The sequence below is a fragment of the Ictalurus punctatus genome, chromosome 9 (genome assembly GCF_001660625.3).
Source record: "Ictalurus punctatus breed USDA103 chromosome 9, Coco_2.0, whole genome shotgun sequence".
Lineage (NCBI taxonomy): Eukaryota > Metazoa > Chordata > Actinopteri > Siluriformes > Ictaluridae > Ictalurus > Ictalurus punctatus.
Window position 1 is genome coordinate 3,962,501 of NC_030424.2, and position 6,843 is coordinate 3,969,343.

Here is a 6,843-nt window from a genome sequence, read left to right on the forward strand (position 1 = left end):
GAACCAGAAGTGGGTGTTGCCTAAATCTGAAGATTAGTTTTTCTTCCCCCCCCCACCCCCCTTTTAAATATGAACCCTTCTATTTTGTCCTCAGAAATAATGAAACATACAAAATAAAAAAGACAGAGCTGCTGGAAACGAACCCATTTTTTCATACAGTTCTTCAGCCTCAGCTACATCACTCGAGTTCATCATCCGTCTCGCTCAGACGCCCTGTGGAACTTTCTGGAAACCTTTTTATCCAATGTGACTGAGTAAGTAAAGGAATATGTCTTTCAAAAGAACAACGTCTTTCCCAGATCAGACAACTGTTGTGTATAATCGATAACAAAAGGCAAAAAGCCAGTAGCGAATACTATTTGATCAAATTTCCTCCAGTTTGTTGTATTCCAGAAATATCTGGCGTCGTTTAAGCAGCATTTCTTTATAAAGGCCATATAAATATTCTGAGAAGATTTTCTTTTAATAACGATGAAGAATGATGAAAAGCAAATGTACAGTGTACAAGTTTTTTTTTATTATTTTATTATTACTACTTCAATTATGGATTAATAGTCAATTTTAAGGCTGATAAGATATTTAATTAAAAAATGGAAGAAGAAAAAAAAAACCCACAAAATAAATCAATCAAAACCAGGGAGAGAATGAAGAGAGAGCGAGAGAATGAAGAGAGAGAGAGAGAGCGAGAGAGAGAACTGAGATTTCAACATCATTAAAAAAAAATTTAAACAGCTTGTTTAGGGTTAAAAACATTTGAATCAATGATGAACCGAATCAGACTTTATGGTCCACTTAGCAATCAGGAACTGAGCAAACAGGACCTGCAGCTAGAGGCCCAGAACAAACAGAATCACTCGAGTTCCTCTCTTTTCAGAAAGACCTCGACACATCTGTTCGAATTTTCGTCCCCTGGAGAGTTGCCCTCGTTCACTATTCAGCCTCAGAGGGAATAAGGGGTGGTGATGATGGGTCTCTGTGAAGTCATTACCCCTCTCCATTCTTTATCTCTCACTTCCTCCCTCTTCAATTCCCTTTTTGCTCTTCTTTCTCTATTGCTCGCTCAGAAAATCCAGGACTCCCAAGAGAGACGGTCCTCAATTCATCTGTTCAAATATTCCTCCCCTAGAGACGTCCCCTAGAGAGGCGCCCTCGTTCAGTGGAAGTGAGGAATGATGAGGCGTGATGGAGAGACGCTGACCTGCCTCACACATTAAATAAAAATAGGAATGAAAGACAAAATAATATCCTGTGGTGAAGAAACACCAGGTGCTGTGCTTCTCTCTTTCTGTCTCACAAACACACACACACACACACACACACACACACACACACACACACACACACACACACAGGTACCTCTTTTGTTTAGTTACCAAATAAAACTTTTAACGAGGACACATAAATAGGGAAAGGAGTCCAAAAAGGTGTTCACACTACAGGAGTCAGCGAAAAAGTTTTCATTCATCACAGAGACGAGGAGAAGTGCTTTTATACATTTATATACGCGATAATGAGGAGTGTCCCGATATGGGGGGACAATATAGTAAAGCAATTGAGCCTATAAATAACCGCTGTTGCATTTCACGAATAAAACACTCGCAGCTATAAGCACTCGTTCCCTCACCAGCCTCGCTTTTTAAGTTAATAAGCCAAAAAAAAAAACCCACAGCTTGGTGTGTTACCGAAAAACCACAAAGAAGTTAAAGCTTTACCTCAGACTGTTCCAAAGCGCTGACACTGGAGACTCCTCCCATAAATGTTAAATAAACGTCTCCTCACTTCTTCTTCAAAAAAAAATCAACACCTTATGAAAAATCAGAACCCAGAATTCTGTAACACCTCTAACTAAAGATAAATAATGTAAACATCGGTGAAATGATGCAAAATGTGTGTTCTGATTAGGAGATTAATGAATTGAGGAAGAAAAAAAAAATGCATGTTAAATAATGTTAATATTCAGTGAGAGGAGCAGAAAGTTTTTCCTTCTTGCCTTCTATTAAATATGGACAGAAAAATCAGCGCGGTCAAATTCCCCCGTAAGTGAGATGCGTTCGTGCGTGCTGTAAAAGAGATTCTGATTTCATTCCGAGATACATGGACACTGTGAAAAGGCCACTGGAAAAAGCGTAATTGTACAGCGGTGGCGAAATTAGCGCTCCATCGGAGGAAGAAAACGTGAATGTGCTTCACGCTGCTAGCGTAATTACCCGTCTTAATTAACATCTCCTCCAGTCTAAAGACACCGGGGAGACAGGGATGCTCACTCGCTTCTGTAATGGCACGGAAATTTCATTACTCGTGTTTGTGTTCGACGTGTCAGAGCGCCGGATCTGTCGGCTAACACCAGGAACGCGAGTTGTCGGAGAAATGACCACAAATCGGCTGCGCCGTTAACGACAATATTAGCCGTTGCGCCACATGACGGCTTAACAAAAGAAAATGAATAGCTGTCTGAAATGTGACAGAAGACCAGATGCTGCAGTTTTATTATTCTGTAAAACTCAGGCGTTTTCAGCGCGCAATCACATGACCGTGGATCTAAAAGCTGAGGGATGTCAATATTTATGGCCCACTAGTACATAAGATGCTTGTAAGAGTTCTTATCATCTGAACACTTCAATTTAAACCAATAAAAACAAACAAACAATATATCCAACACCACCCCCCCCCACCCCACACACACACACACACACAAATGTCCTCCTGTTGTTCTTAACATATTAATACCTAATCAATAACATTAGCTAACTTAGCCAGCTGGCTACCTGCTAGTAAACTCACGCACACTTTAGCCAACATGCCATATATAGACCTAGCTAGTTATGTTTATAAAGTCAATCAGTTTAGATCAAAAATAAAACGTTTGTTCATAAGTTGACAGTTACACCTATTTTTTTTGCTAGATAGTATTAAGTATCCAACTAGCCCTGCTAGCTTGCACTCGCTTAGCCATAAAGTTGCATTTAGGAAGTGGATATAAATTGTTAGCTAAATTGTTAGATAAATTGTCATCTTGCTAATGGGATAAAATGCTTCCTAATGGAACACCTACAGATAAATATTGCGTTGTTTTTGTACAATACATGATTTAGACATTTAGTTTGTATCATCACGTGTGTATTTATCATGCTTCCTAATCTGTCTAGCCAAGACGTTAAAAAAGGGGGGGGGGGGGGGGGAGCAACTGCTAGCCTCCGTGTTTTACATCGTTATTTTCATCCATCTGCACTTAAACGTTTACACCTTAATTTCTTGTCCTGCTACGACATGCACAATCTCATTTATTCTGACAATTACGCTTCTCACTGGAGAGCAGATCTTAAATAGACGAGACCGAGCACACAGCCGTTAGAAAATAAAAACACACCACGACCCTCAGACCTCGTCGTCGGATTACAAATAGATAAAACATTGAAATAGCTGTTCTGCATAAAACATTGAAAAAGCTGTTCCTAAAACTAAATGATTGTTTCATATTTAGTGGCTGTGTTACTGAGAGACATCTTATTAAAAGGTAAACACACTGAAATATGTGAGGTGTTTACTGATTCTGATGCGAACGTGTTAGAGGTGCTGTATTTTCATTATTCCAGTGAGAAGTTAGCAGTTATGCGTTGTGCTCATGTCAAAACAAAATACAGGATAACGGTCACGTTTCCCTGTTAAAATGTTTTATTAAAACTTGTGTTTTGGGTTTGTTTTGTTTTGTTTAAGGCTGTAGTCAAGACCGCCTCGGCCCAGGAGCAGCCCGAGACAAATCCAATAGCAGGACCAGCCGAGATCAGGCGAAGACCGAGTCTTAAAGCAGTCGAGGCCGTCCGTTAAGTCCAAATAAAAGCTAGCCTGAGGCTGAAAACCAGCAGACTTTCGGATTTGATTGAATCATTATATGGGCCCTATACATACACAATGACATGAATTTATAACTACTCCATCCAGAAAAAAGCAGGGCTGCTAAATCACAGGACAGCAGCTACTAGAACAACGGACAGAAAATATAGGAGAGATGTATAATGAAAAAGCTTAACGTTATAATTAATCAGCCTAACAAGACATGGTGGTGTAGCATAAACTAGACATGGTGCATGGCAACAGTAGCCATGTTTCCATCCAAGAGGGAGGAGGAAGAGAGAGAGAGAGAGGATCTGGTGTTTCCCGAGTTGATTAAACGAGTGGATGTGTAGGTTGAAATCAGCAGTGTGAATATGTTTGTGTCATATTCACACTCATGTAGTTAAACGGTAGTTTGTTGTGTGCTAATATATGAAAATATCCACGTGTGGAAATGAAACGCAACTTTTCCGCAGTAAAAGAAACACCAATCAAACAATACTCTTCTGGTCCGTTTACGTCAAGTTTCTTACCTTTTACAGGTAATGATGTCACCAAACAATCCATTCCACTGTAATCCTCCAGGTCAGATCCACTCTCTGACGGCTTTTTCCTCCTTTCGGCATGTTTTACCTTCATAGTTCTGTTCTGACCTTTACCTGGCTCTTATCAAAAAAAAAAAGTCCACATGACTGCAGCGTCGCCATCTCGCTCAAAAAGTGCTTCAACGTCGCCAGATGACATCACCAGCTAATTTGCATATTAAATTGATTCATCACGATCACTTGCATATGTATTTAGGGTGTATGAGGAATAAAGGGGATAGATAAAATAGAAAAAAAAAACTCTAATAGAATATAGAATTCTCAGAATAAAATAACATTTCTTATAGAAAGTCCACAAACTAACCATAAAATTAAAAAAAACTAATCAGGGGTGGAACCTCTAGTACAAAAGTGGTGGACAAAACCTGATGCTTTTAATGATATTTAATCAAACATGACCTATTAATGATATTTAAACTAGATCATCGTGTGCCACAACAAATACTACGGAGAGAAATCGTACATCTGTTATTGCTCAATACGTGGCCCAGAATGTGAATAAATGACAAAAAAAGTCACAGGACAAAATGTAAATTCAGGCAGCATTAACTATGCAGATTTTGGGCAGGTTAGAACTCAGGAATGAAGATCATCTATACTGACTAAATACAGAATAGATTTGTATGTGGTTTTATACAAACAACAAAATGAGTCCGTCTCCCTTTTCCCCTTTCCTTATAGGCAGTAGTAAATAATGGAACAAGATAACACGGGCAACCTAGACAACTGATTACACAGACAATGTTTCTTCTATCCTAGAGGACGACATACACATACAAATATTTTATTTGTATACATAAAATACCATATAAGGCTGCTTCAGGTGTTTGTTTTTTTTTTTAAAGTGTCAATTAAAATCAAACTTGGTTAGAAGGAATACATTTTAAACACTGCAAACATTTTGGCTATTTATCTCTCACATTAGTGAATAAACATTATATTTAGTACCACTTTGGAAATGAATGAAATGATTTAAACGTACTGCTCATCACACTGGAATCTCTCTCTCTCATTGTGTTCAGTCAAAGACAAAATACAAAGCTTTCCCCTCAACATCCTGAAAACATGAAGCTACTACAACATTATTATTTCACTCATATTAGGAAATACACATTTTCTTGGGATAAAGACTTCTGAAAACAATAAAAGTGAATAAAACTGACCCGATGCGTCACATCCGGTCTGATATATACATCAGGGCCTATGGAGCAGGGTTTACTCCCCTATTTATCAAAACAAGAACAACACACTTAAACAACTCAAATTCACATACAATTGTGCACAAAATGATTCAGATATTAATTTTAAGAACAAAAAAAAATAATTTTAGAGAATACATCTACACTTACGCGCGTTGAGAAATAATGACGAGGTTTGCTTTCACGCCGAGGAGAAATGTCTCAACAGAAATCAGCAAGAAGCACCACCGGCACCATTTTGTAAATCGCGCTGCTCGCAGGTGAACTCTCGCGCTGCTCGCAGGTGAACTCTCGCGCTGCTCGCAGGTGAACTCTCGCGATACTCCTGAGCAGAACGGCAACTCACGTTCCTGCTTCTTAAAGGGCCAGCGTAACATTTTCTCACTAGACGAGAAGGACATCTGTGCACACTGCATGGATAATACACTTAATTAATGGCTTTAATAACCAGTTTCACAATTGGAATGTTGTCTAATTTTTCACATGGTCACATATATATAAAAAAAAAATTAATACAGACTAATTATGTATTTTGCTTCTAGTGCTATATGGAGCCAGGGTCTGATTATAATACAATAACAGGCACAGAACACCTTTTAATGACACACGATTATTAAAGTGCACCTATTATGTTTTTTTTTTTTTAATATTACCTTTCATGTAGTGTGTTATAGAGCTGTTTATGAATGTAAAAACGTCTCCAAAAAAAATTAACGCGCAGGACAAACAGAGTTATTGACTCTCAAAAGAAGGAAGTGATTCTGAACAGCTGAAACGAGTCGTTAGTGATTCCAGACTTACTTCCTGTACTAACCTACGTAGGTTTGTAACAAAAAAGCCCCGCCTCTGGACTTCATCGGCTGCTGCTCGCTGACATTTGATTACTGAAATTTGTTACGGTGGTGGGTATTTCCTTTTCAAAACACACTGACAGTGGTAGACCAATCACAACAGACTGGGACGTCTGACCAATCAGAGCAGAGTATTCTCTCTGAAAGGTGGAGTTTGGAATGAATCCTTTAGAACGGATCATTTAATGAGTCGTCTGCGACACTGGGGGGAAAAGGTAATGCTGCAGTTTAAATTATGAGCGCATTAAAGTGTTTTTTGACCTCGGATGCATGTAAATTTATTGTATGAAACCTTTAAAACAAAATTAGGCACGTTTCAAAATCATAATAGGTGCGCTTTAAGCACCAGTAAGCACC

General features: G+C 38.7%; 1 long non-coding RNA gene across 3 annotated transcripts; it reads right to left on the reverse strand.

Annotated features, from left to right (window-relative positions):
- Positions 1–495: 495 nt before the first annotated feature.
- LOC108261559 (uncharacterized) lies at positions 496–5,954 on the reverse strand. 3 transcript variants are annotated; one of them, XR_001811537.3, is made up of 6 exons: positions 5,786–5,954; positions 5,600–5,659; positions 4,365–4,496; positions 1,823–1,845; positions 1,713–1,784; positions 496–1,198 (listed from the first exon to the last, which is right to left on the reverse strand). It is a non-coding gene; the product is annotated as an uncharacterized LOC108261559 (long non-coding RNA). The 3 variants fall into 3 exon arrangements; XR_008397031.1 differs by having other exon boundaries at positions 1,713–1,845; XR_001811536.3 differs by lacking the exons at positions 1,713–1,784; positions 1,823–1,845 and having other exon boundaries at positions 5,786–5,953.
- Between the last annotated feature and the right edge of the window lie 889 nt (positions 5,955–6,843).